We start from the raw sequence: 12,202 nt of genomic DNA on the forward strand, positions 1-12,202 counted from the left end.
CTTTAGCTGCTGATTTCTTTGCGCAAACTGTAGAATTTAGCGGCGACGGCTCAGCTGTTGTCCGGTGAGCGGCTGTTTACATTTGAGCCGATATAAGAGAACCACAGATCCGCTGTTGCAGCAGATTTCACACTGGGTGAAAGTTGGTTTAACGATTTTTTTTTCAAGACATTTATATAAACGCAAAAACTCTCCCTGTAATACACACCCTAAGAGGATCGTGTAATGCCATTCGGGCACACGAGCACAAAATGATTATTTGTCAACAAACTACACAGGAAATTTCTTGCTCAACAGAGCCGCCATACTCGTCTAGTGAATCCTTTGAGAAAGCCAAGAAGTGGACCGATTGCACGCGTTCTGTAGGCGGAGCGCAAAAAACAATTCAAGTCTGCATCCGTGATTTGGAAGTCAAAGCCATTAAGCCTTCCATGGCGATACAGGGCCAGTACCTCCTTACTTAAAATGTTACATAGTGTTTTTTTTTTTTTTTGCGCTGGGGCCACAAAGCCTGTCGACTACTCACACTCAAAACAGGAAGATATCAGCTTACCGGTTCCTCCTTGGCTTCATCGAAAGAATGTCGTCGGGCCGGAGTTGACACCACCGTGCGGAGGGATGTCGTTTTCTCCCCGATGGAATCCTGCCAGTTAGGAAATTAAGAGTAAAGCGCGGTTCCCGCTCAAAGCGTCAGAGGATCGGCTCAGAGACGCTTGGCCCCATCACATCCCCGATGGCGTTTAACGTTGGCCGAATGAAGCATGCACAAGAAATAAGCAAGCAAGAACCAACACTACCAGGAAGAGCGGAAGCAAGAGGAGCTTATCCGAGCCTCTTATAAACACCGCTGTGTTTTATCAGCAGCTTTTTATAGCGACAAGTCATCACAAAGTTCCCATCAACAGCAACCCTCCATGTGAAACCGCATATTACGGCAAAGTTGAGGTTCGCCGAGCAAACACACTCCCACATTTGTCATGTTGGAGAGCATTTCTTCTCACCAAGCTTGTGCTCACTGGCGACGAGATGGTATAGACTCACTACAGTCAAACTCCCCGCAGCCGCGCTGATATGTGCTCATTCGAACTTACAAAGGGTCAGGAGCCGGAACTCACTAAGTGCTCACAATTCGTTCAGACTCATTTGTGCGGCTCAAGACTTGCACGGACAGATGCCTCGTACGAAGAAAACTTGAAGAGGCCATGCAGGCAAAATACGAGTTTGTTTTATTCGAAAGATTTCGCGCTTTATCGTGCCCACAGCGCTTGCCAGTCAGCAAATGCCGTAGTCAAGGAGAAATTAATCTATTTCAGTTGAAATTTCGATTCTCCCGTTAAATTGTGTGTTTTCGTAACGTCTGCAATGAAGTCATAACGGCGCGTATTCAAACGTATTCAAGCAAGGCTCAGCAGCCTTGCTTCCCACCAAACCTCCCATGGATGGAGCTAGCATGCTCAGCCACGAACAGTTGTCCGCCATTGCGTTTTTGACCATATTTACAACTGGTTTTCTTTTGTTACGGTAGAAAGTATTCGTTTCATGAAACATGGGGTATGCTTGACAAACAGGGTCATGTAGGGCAACGCCGCTTACGCCAATCGGCCAGTGTCGTATAAGACAAATCCACAGCGACTGACTGCTGTGAACCTAAAACAAGCATAGTGCGCCCAGTACCAATAGCAGCGCGCCTCGGTACCCGTATGTTTACGTGTATTTTCGTAACCTTCATTGTTTACCGCACCATCCTTACTGCGGTAAAATCGATATGTATTACATTTAGCAGCAAATAGTTCGTTCAGCAAGCTTATAGTTCCTGCCTCATTTGCGTTTGCTTTTGCCGGCCTCAGCCTATCGCCGAGGGCGTACGACGTCATAGGTTCTGTTGCAGGAAATGAGCTAGTGGGTCTCATGGCTATTCCCTTTTGTGCTCATTATATAGCTTATTTGAGGGAAGTGTGTGTTAAAAGGGGTGTAAGTATGAGTCTCGCGAGGCAACCTTTCGAATAAACCAATCTTGTGTTTTAGGTGCACGACCCCTTTAAGCTCGAATTTCTAAGCGCAGTCTGACGTGGAGACGAAAACGGAAATGGAATGTGCAAAAATTATGTCTGCGGGTTTATGGAAGCTAGCTTGATTAGGTTGTAATTAATAAAACCTAAGAGTCCAGTCGATACAAAACCCTGGACATCAGTTGTGTCCACATCGAGAGAAAAGGCAGGTTTGAGGCTTGAAGGAGCCATGAAGACAAAACACAAGTTTGGTTCATTCAAAAGACTGACTCATTATAATCATACTGACACCAGTTATACGCAAACTTCGCTTGAATTGGCTATATAATTAGGAAAAAAGGGAATTGTCATGCGACCCACTTGCTCATTTCCCGCAACAGAACCTATGCCATACCAGCCTGCTCTGCGATTGGTGGAGGCCGGCAAAAGCCAACACAAATTAGGCTGAGCTTCTAAGCATGCGGAACGAGCTAATTGTGCTTAAATTTAGATCACATTCTTTTTAAAGCAATACGAATAGTGGGACAAACAGTGGAAGCTACGAAAGCACATGTAAACATAGGAGTGCTGATGTGTACTGCTGTTGGTACTGCGCACCCTATGCTTGGTTTATCTGCACAGCACTGCGGGACTTTGAGGTTGTCTAAGACTAATTGGCCGATTCGCGCAAGCAACGGTGTCTTACGTGACGATATTTGTCGAGTGAGCACTAAGTTTTACGAAACTATTATTTTCTCCCATAAAAAAAAATAAGCCAGGTTTAAATACGGTCAAAAACAAACCTAAGGCAGAAAACGGCTTGCCACAGTATGGTGGCGCCATCTAGGTTCCGTAATGTAAACAAACGCGCGAACGCCGCCGCTATAACCCGGCCATGCACAATCGGCTGCAGTAGAGTACCTCGATGCGAGCGCCATCGTACAGGGTGGAGACACTCTTTGAACGGTCGCGTGCCGCTGCAATTGGGTCAACGTGCTCCACGCGTGGTTCTTTTCGTTTCCCACGAGACCCAGCAACACGAAACACATAAGATGATTCAAACTTCGTTTGATAAGAGAGTTATAGCAGGTCAGAAAAGACGAGAGGAAACGAGCAAAGGTCCTTGCGCCTCGTTCGATCTCCGAGAACGACTGCCTGCGTTCGTGGAGTGATCTCTTGCGTGATCTCCCCCTCGCAGTGCACGTGCGCTCGCGCCTCCGTTGGCGAACACAGACAAGCTCGCGCTCCCGGTGCCGAGTTTGCGCTGCCGGTTGCAGCCGGTTCTTGCGCGTGCAACGCGGCCCACTTTGCGACATCTCCGAAAGCACGCGGCGGTCACGTACCACGAGACACAAGGGATGGACAGACCCATGACTTAAGGAGCTTCGCCCCTAAAAACGGTTCCAGTACGGTACACGGGACTCGTTACCGGACCGTACCGGGAAGGCTCGTTTTAAGAGTTATAGCAGACCGTAACTACCGGACATGCTACCGTGACTGGGAGCGACTTGGGTTGTACGTCGTTTGGCAATTCTTCGTGAGTCTGTGGCTTATCCTGTGCTGAAATATTAGTTTTCAGTTCTCAAAAGCGCTAAAGACAGAATAAAAAAATATCTAACGTCCCTACAGATTCGAATTAGCGACTGCGTGAACATGAAGCGGGCATTTTACTTCTACGCAATCTCAACAGGTGGCGCCAGCTGGTCAAGATGCGCTCTCAGTACATACGGCTGGCTGCTTCTAGATTTTCGTTGTATTTGAGAGTTCCTCGCACTGATACCGCCTGTTCTCCACCCGCCGATTTGTAGACGGGCCCCATGTTGCTGTTATTACTAGTTATGTAGCCGGATCGCCTTTATTTAACCTAAAAGAACCTATCGTACATGCGTCGCTCGACGACACAAGCCACGGCAGTTTGGTCGGGACTGGGTTTCGCTTGCTGCTTGAGCTGTCAGAATCACTTGTTGCAACCTCATTTTTCTTAAACGATCTCATATTTGCAATCCGTTCTACTAGGCGTGAGCCAAGGGTTCGTCTACCGAACTCTTCGAAAGCGGCCGTCCACTTTGGAACGACGGACACGGTACGTCTCGTTACCGTCCGGCCAAGTCGCTCCGGTTTGCGGTAGGGTACTGCGCATGGGCCGTGGGGTCCAGACGGTAGACGTTACCGTACCGGAACCGTTTTTCCGATCTGCTATAACTCTCAATAGAATGACTTGCTTCGGCGGCGAGCGAGTAACTCAAAATGGCGGCGCCAGGGTATTCGCCCCGAGCGCGAACACAGTCGGCCCCTGGCGGCGGCGGGACGAACCGCTCCTAGTGTGGATGGCGCTCTCGCGTCGTCTGCTTTTTCACGTTGCGTGCGGCGCAAGACGCGTGCTGCACACGACAAAACAACCAATATGTGTGCTTGTTTGGCAGTAAGCAATGACATAGTTACCTCTGCTTCCGCATTTCCTCTAGAAACGCAATAATCAGCGGCCGTTGAGGGTTAATGCGCTGGTTTAATTCCACGAAACATCTTCGCCGTGGCCACCGCTTGAGTGTGAACATTGCTTCCACACATTGCACTTTTCCTATTGTTGAGTGCAGTCGTCTGCCGTTTCGGGAACGTCGAAGGGTGCTTTTTGAAGGTGGCGTAGTGATTATTTAAGGATAAAAGTTTAGTACGCGAAACGGGTAAGAAGCGACAAGACCTGTGCATACGCGTGCAAATTCCACACCCTTGTAAAACTGCGCTGTGTCCTTATAGAAAGAAGAAACAAACAAAAACATTTTCACTGCACACGACCCGTGCGCTATCGCCCATACATTACTGGACACGTATTTTACACCAGCAAGCGCCTGTGTGATCGTGTCCTTCCCGTATATTTCTAAAATAAATACCATTTTTGGACAGTCGTTGTTTACACTGAGGAGGAGGAATAAACATTCATTCAACTGCATCGAGTTGGTAATTTTACGTATTATTTAAAATACGTTTCTATGGATGCGCAAGAGTATTTAGGGGGGGTTTTTCGGTAAAATTAAGCAGTTGTGAGTTTGCGTCTGTCATATGGCATTTCGTGTGTCATTTTCATATATATAACTTTCAAATCCGGCATGAATCACGTTGTCCAGAAACGTGTCTCACACGGCATAACCAAATGCTTAATATGGTCACGTCTTAACCTCTTAAGGTGGACCTAAGTTTAAAGAAAGAGGAGAAAACGCGTAATATAATGCACGTTGTTGCCCACATGTGTGAGGGGTGTGTGCCATGACTCGCTGTTTTTTTTTTTAATTTTTCCCACAATGCTTGCTTTCAATACATTTTTGAACAAGGCGAGCCACAATTCCTGGACGATCTCGGACCAAAGGGGGGTTAATTAATTTTGAAAATACGTGTTAAAGTGCTGCTTTTTCACCGCTACAGAACAGAACGCCTAGTGTAGTTTCGATTGTAAGTAATACTGATAACCATAGTTTGGCTTTTCGCGTTACAAGCGTTCTCTTCTCTCTGCTCTTGCAACGTTAGCAGGACCCCCCCCCCCCCCTCTTCCCGAAAAAAAAAAAGAAATGCACAGAATTCCATTTTTTAACCAATCCTCAAGAATTAAATGCCAAGACAAAGGCGATATTCAGTTACAAAACAAAGTAGTTACCGGGAATCCGTTGCGCTGATTCGCAACGAGAAATAAAAAGGAAATGTTTTACTACATCTGCAACAGCGCAACTTCATTTATTGCCATCTTTAGGGTTCGTAAGCGACCTTATACGCAAGAATGCAAACACATCTCGCTGTTGCAGGCACCTGTTAGATTTTAAAAGGAACGCAAATGGTCAACACAGCAGCCGTAACAGAAAATTTGTGCTCACTGTGAGGTCCCAGAAGCTTGGTTTGCACACTGTAAACCTGCTTGTCACTTTGCGAAAACCTAGCTAAACATGAGATGTTGATTGTACTGCGTGCGTTGACAATTCAATTCGCAAGTTCACTTGCGACGAAAGCCGTAAATAAGTGATCTGAAACCGTTATTCATCAAACCTTCCTTCAGAGTCGCTAAAATTTCATTTAAAAGACCCGTTAGAGCGGTTACATTTATATCTCTGCGCTGATCAAAATTCAGTAATTTTATGTTGCCTTTTGAACACACAAAAAATATTGTAAGCTCTTAGAAAGAATTTCGGGTCAGTTAAGTGGTGTTACCATTTCAGGGCATCCCACAAATGCAAGAATGCTTCATGCTACCAGTGAAAGCTATTGAGATTGCCGTTGTAAACTGACTTTCAGAGATCGAGGCTACCTGATTTGTTTCTATTTATGCTTTTATTGAAGGCTCAAAGCCATAGTCTGGAAAGATCGAGCTTGCTACGAGCCACAGCGTACAAGTTCATTGTCACAATTAGGCCATTCTGAGATTCCCGATGAGCCGTCGCTTTTTTTGGCGTAGTAAAGAAAACTGACTGCCGCTTCCATGCTATACATTGAACGTTGAGGAACCGAACTACAGCATACCACTCTTGTTTGCACCTTTCGTGCGCACATACGGCGAGAAAAAAGCACGAAGCGCGCCCGCAGTGTGCATTCTTACGGGCCGCTCAGCGGAGCATCCACACTAGCAGCGCGACGCTGTCGCCACCTACATGTCGAGCTCGCGGCGAATAGGCCTCCTGCGCTGCCCAGGGGGCGCTGCGCAAGCGGCTTCCGGGCAGTACTTCCGGGTAGTACAAAGCTGCGCGGGTCCCATAGGATCCCGTGTTGACAGAAGCAAAATGAGCTCGACGCTCCCGATTATTTTGCGACGTGGTCACCAGCTCATCCCCAACGCGTCCGATATATTTCAGCGATCAACTTGGCATTAGGGGAAAAAGCTTTGCAGCGCTAAACACGTTTACAGCGCCGACGAAAGTGCCGGGACCGTGACGGCGTCTGCTACTCGCAGGTTCACCGATCGATGGTCGTGCGAAGTGAAATTTTAAGTGAAATTTCTAGTTTAAACTAATACTCTAGGTGAAAAAGACTTCTCAGAAACAGCCGATCAAAAAAGAAAAGTGACGCAATCGGCGATGAACGCGCTTTAAAAAGCCAGCGAGTCCGGCGGACCGCAGGCTCGCCGCTGCGGTGCGCCGCTCTTTTGCGTACCTGCACACTAAGCGTGCACTTTCATTAATGCTCGTTTGCGTCGCCGTTACGAATACATGGTGCAGCTTTAGCTTGCTGTTTTGTTGCGTGTCTCAGTGGCAGAATGCCGCGACCGTCAGAAGCGTGAAATCTGTTTTGCGATTCCGAAATTAATGGCCGTAAAACAAAGTTGTCGGGCGAACTAAGAGGCCGCTCGCTTTCCTTGTTTGCTCTCACTTTACTTAATTACGCTCTTGCAGCATACATTCCCAGTTCGCACTTAATAGCCTAGAATGAGGGTCAGCATGCGGCCGAGTTCCATGCAGCCGACACGGCGGAGGGCTGGACGGCAAATCGGGGGGGGGAGGGGGGGGAAGCAGGGGGGCTTTGAAAGCAAAGAGAAAAAAATCAGCGAATTTCTAATACTATTTGAAAATAATCTGGCGAAGTGTGAAGATGGGGGGTGGGGGGGGGGGGGGGCAATTCAAGTGGGGGACGCCAATTCTCTGTTCTTGTCTCGTTGTCTAACTCCATTTGAAGTCAAAACTGGCGTGTCGGCGTTCAGCTTCGACGACCCCTCCACTAGAAAACCAACACAGTCGTATGTAAATATTCGGGGCCCCGCGCCGTGTATGTGACTGTGTTATGTTATGCTGTGTTATGTGATGTTATAGAAGTACACATCTCTGCAGGCAGCGGGCGTGAGATTTGGTGCATGTTTTGCGTCCTTTAATAGCGCTTAATTTGTTTATTTGGTGCTATTGCCCCACCTACTCGCTAGTATACATGTACCCTGCCGTTCGTAAATTGTGCGGCGTAAAACGTTACGCAAGAATCACTTAGTTTGCGAAAATACGAAACAAAATTCCACTGGTTTCAAAGGTGGCGCCAGGCCAGCAGTGTCAGCTGAGTCAGCCGTTCGCTTCCATGCTCCCGCTGAAGCAACCTTTTGCAGTTACCTCAGGATATAGGATGAGCAGCGTTCCGTGTTTATTCTACTCGTGAACTTTCGTTTGTCGACCGCACGCAAGAAGAAAAAAACTGTAACTGTCGTCAAACAGTTAAACCACCCGATCTGGCGATACTGTCCCACGCCGCGACCGCCGCGACAGCTCGCTCAAAAGAAAGCCGACAAATCGGCTTCTTTTAGCGGATATTATTTTGTTTAGCCTCTGCAACTACTTGAAGGGCTATTTCATACAGTATGCAGTCATTTAAACACGCCACAAAGCGCCACAACCAACTTTCACTCTGGCTTGTAATTGAAAACACATGGAGGGCGGCGAGGGTCGTCTGCTTTTGTACTACCCAGAGGCGTCGGCCGCCAGGGGCGCTGCATGTCGCCGAAACTCCAGCGCAGGAGGCCTATACGCGTCTTCACCCTGTACAGCGCATGCGTGAATCAAGGCTTCCTAGGATGCAGAACGGTCGGTTCCTGTGATGTCATTGCAGACCACGAAAACACAAGATTTAACAGGAAAATCAAAATTTAAACCTAAATTGATTAATTTATCAGTGAACAAAGCATCGTTTGTATCCGGACAAGCGCTGGGGGCACTATAAAACACGAAATGTTTCGAATAAAACAAACTTGTATTTTGTCTTAATGGCTCCTTTAAAGAGAAGAGAGTTAACGGGCATTCCGCAAGACTCCTTGCTCGGAATTGTTCTTTGATCAATTACTTTGTTTTCTGTATAAGTCGCGTGGTTTCGGCGGCTGCAGCAGACACATCGCGTGTGATATGTCGTAGGCGTGACGCCATCGCTGCGTGCTCTAAAACGTGCGTTGCGTCGTCGCGGCGCAGTGACTTCGCACTAAAGACATTCTAGCGTCGGTTGCTGATCATTTTTCAGAGAGTGCACGGCTGTCTCCATCTTGACTGACACCCTGTTTCAGTGCTCAGGTAAGCGCAGTATCTCGCGCCAGGGTCTGTGCTTCCTAAGCCCTTGTCTCCGAAGTGCCTCACTGTATTAATGCGTAGCATCCTTTGCCCAGTATCCCCACAGCCATGGCTGTGTAACGCCCTGCACTTCCACAAAAATGCAGATATCGCGGGACTTCCACCTGTAATCGCTATAATGGCGGAAATAGAGATAACGGGTCGAAGGAAATTGGGAAAAACTAAAAAATAAGAGAAATACAACAAAATTATGGAAAACGCCAGAACGTACACCGCTTGGCATATGTGGTGGTTCTTTTTTTTTTTTTTTCAAGGGGAATTTTCGTTTTCCTGTACTGAGCTCTTCCATACTCAGGGACACACAGATCAACTTACCCCTGTCTTGTCCGTGAACCTCGAGTGGCATTCTTCTGGTTCTTCACTTGGGGAAAAGCGCGGAAGGAGACAGGCAAGGGGGGTGGATTTTTTCGAAGCGTCTCGATGCCAAGATGAAGGTCCAGCGGTGGGCTATCAGAAGAACGTAATGAGAAAAGAGAACTCAAAATTCCGACACGGTGTTACGAACATTTCAGACAGGGAACAGCCGGAAGGTAAGCGAAATAAATTAAGCAACATGCCATTGTTCATAATTAATGCAAAAAGTACTATAAAATTGGTTTAGATCGAACTTCTAGTAACCTTCACTCGGTGAACTTTGCTGTAATACTTCACATTCTCCTGTGTAAGTAATGACCAATAAGCATCCTAGCTCCGTCAGCAACAACGCTGTTACACACAAACACACAAATGTGTTGTGGGAATCGCGGAGGTCCGCCATCTTCCCTATCTCTCTCGGCGCGTCGCGGAGGCGAGAGGGGTGGTCCCTCTCTCTTTTTTTTCGCGGCCGCGCGCTTCCCTCCCCCTGGGAGGATACCCGTAAGAGCGGGGCGGTGGCGGCCGACCACTCACGTGACCGGTTTGTCCGGAAGCTCCGGGTGGGCCGGACCGGGTTCGACGACGAAAGAAGGCTCTCTTTGGATACCAGCCATCATCGGGAGCGGCCGTAAGTATGTCTTACATCTTTTTGGCCTTCCTTTGTCCGCCCTCGCGACTGTTTCCGCCGTACAGACCAAGGTGGTCTTGATGGTGGTAGAGCGACGCGCCCGACGTCCCTTATTGCAGTGCGACCAACGTGGGGCGCCAAAAATATGGGGACCAGGGTTCTTACGGCGACCAATCTCTATCCTCAAGACTCGGCTGGAAGGCTCACTCCACTGTACGCCACCACGGACCGCCAACTTAACGTAGAGGCAGCAAATAGCAAGCAACACACACAAGACACGGCAATCGCCAATCCAGACGTATATTGCACTGCTATAAGGTACGTCGGGCCCCTCGCTCTACCACCGACAAGACCACCTTGGTCAGGACGGGAGAAACAGGCGCGAGGGCGGACAAAGGAAGGGCAAAAAAGATGCAACGCATACTTAAGGAAGCTTCAGATGATGGCTGGTATCCAAAGAGAGCCTTCCTTCGTCATCGGCCCCGGTCCAGCTCACCCGGAGCTTCTGGACAAACCGGTCACGTGAGGGGGTCGGCCACGCCCCCCCCCCCCCGCTCTCACTGGCATCCTCACGGAAGAAGGCGGGGTGGCGGACCGCGCGGCTACGAAAAGACAGGGACCACCCCTCTCTCCTCCCCGGCGGGCTCAGAGAGGTAGGGAAGATATTACACCTCCGCAATTCCCCCAGTGTCCAGTATTGGTTGTCTATAAAAGGTGAAGTGATTTCTGTGCCTATAGCAGGAACCATCGGCGGTTGTGAGGTGTCATTGAAGGTCTTCCGAAATCGACTGAAACTTTTGGGTTATTCAGTAAACATAAGTGATATAAAAAATGCTCATGCACCTAGTTCGGATTAAACTGTGCTTGAACTGCATATAAAACCTAGGCAGTTAGTTTCGTTGTGACGCAGCTTGTCGTCATGCTGGCATATTCGAATGCCAGTGCCAAGACGTTTCCTCTAAGAGGTGTTGTCAACGGAAGTTCTCGAGCATTTTATTTTGGGTTCAACATTGTTTCAGGCGCATGACATTTTTTTCTACTGGAATCGCAGCTTAGCTACTCTGCACTGGTGTCACCAGCAATGACACTGTCTCAAGTGAAGACTCACAGACCGCGGCAATATTTGGTTATACCTGAGAATTAACGGTATAAAACAACTGCTGAGCCTGCGCTGTTTGCGCAGTACAGTGGCTCTTTGTTAAGAAATCCTGCGTTTTCAAGTTAGCACCTGTCCTATACAACTTACTGCCCTTTCATCTGCCCTAGCACTAATGTGGACGCCTTGTTTGTTGAAGTAACGAGAAATGATCAAGGAATAGATCTAGTCAACTGCCGTTAAAAACACAAATACGCCAGAGCAGATTACTTTGACAACATGGGAACAAAGGCAATGATTGCCTAATAAGCTACCAGTTCCAATACAGAAGCAGATCGACAAAACAGAAAATTGTGCAAGTTGCTGATGTTTAGTGGTTGCAATTCGAAAAAGAAACACTGCATACAAAATCCGAAAGGGGGCTACAAGCCCCACTGAATGGGGGGCGAGACAGCGCCGCTGTCAGCTCTTTATATGTGTCGTGCTTATTCGCCCTAGGGCCGAGAAACCTGCCCACAGCATTGTAACAGAACAGGAAAAGCTTACCGGTTCTTCCTTAGCTTCTAGGGAAGGGCGTTTTTGCGATGCAGATGTCACCGCCGTGCCAACGGAAAGCGTTCCGTCCACGATGAAATCCGGCTAAGCCAAGAAAAATAAAACAAAATATGTTAAGAGCCATTCCTGCTTCAAGCGTACAGTGGTGAGCTCGCTTAGGGTGAACACGGGAGCGCGTGGCGGCCGATACTATCGGAGAAGCCTAGCGTGGGCTGCTCGAAGCATCACGCATGCGCTGTGTGTGTCTAGCCAGAATTCGCTTTCTCATCGAAGCGTCTGCTCGTGTTCTGCTACGTTGCGAGTCGTCTGCTAATCGTGTCTCGCTTTGAACCTCGAATCCTCGATCCTTGTATGAACATGCGTGATAAGCACCACAAAGGTGATTTTTCACCGTAAATTGAATCGAGGCTGCAGTGCCCAAGCGCACTTTCAGCTTTCATTTATGATGAATATTGTGCTTATGAGTTCTTTCGGTTTCCTTGGCAACCACTTACAGACAATAAAGTGCTGTTCA

The 12,202-nt window shown here is 48.1% G+C and overlaps 1 protein-coding gene across 1 annotated transcript in view; it reads right to left on the minus strand.

Moving 5' to 3' along the window:
- Positions 1-11,861, minus strand: part of LOC144180535 (uncharacterized) — a 35,579-nt gene extending 23,718 nt beyond the window's left edge. The window contains exons 1-3 of the mRNA XM_077708865.1: positions 11,680-11,861; positions 9,371-9,502; positions 554-643 (exon numbers count right to left, since the gene is read on the minus strand). The gene's annotated coding sequence lies outside the window, so the exon portion shown is untranslated. The remainder of the gene's footprint in view (positions 1-553; positions 644-9,370; positions 9,503-11,679) is intronic.
- Between the last annotated feature and the right edge of the window lie 341 nt (positions 11,862-12,202).

Source organism: Haemaphysalis longicornis, unplaced genomic scaffold (assembly GCF_048455015.1).
Source record: "Haemaphysalis longicornis isolate Haplotype H1 unplaced genomic scaffold, Haemaphysalis longicornis Haplotype H1 scaffold_4, whole genome shotgun sequence".
Classification (NCBI taxonomy): Eukaryota; Metazoa; Arthropoda; class Arachnida; order Ixodida; family Ixodidae; genus Haemaphysalis; species Haemaphysalis longicornis.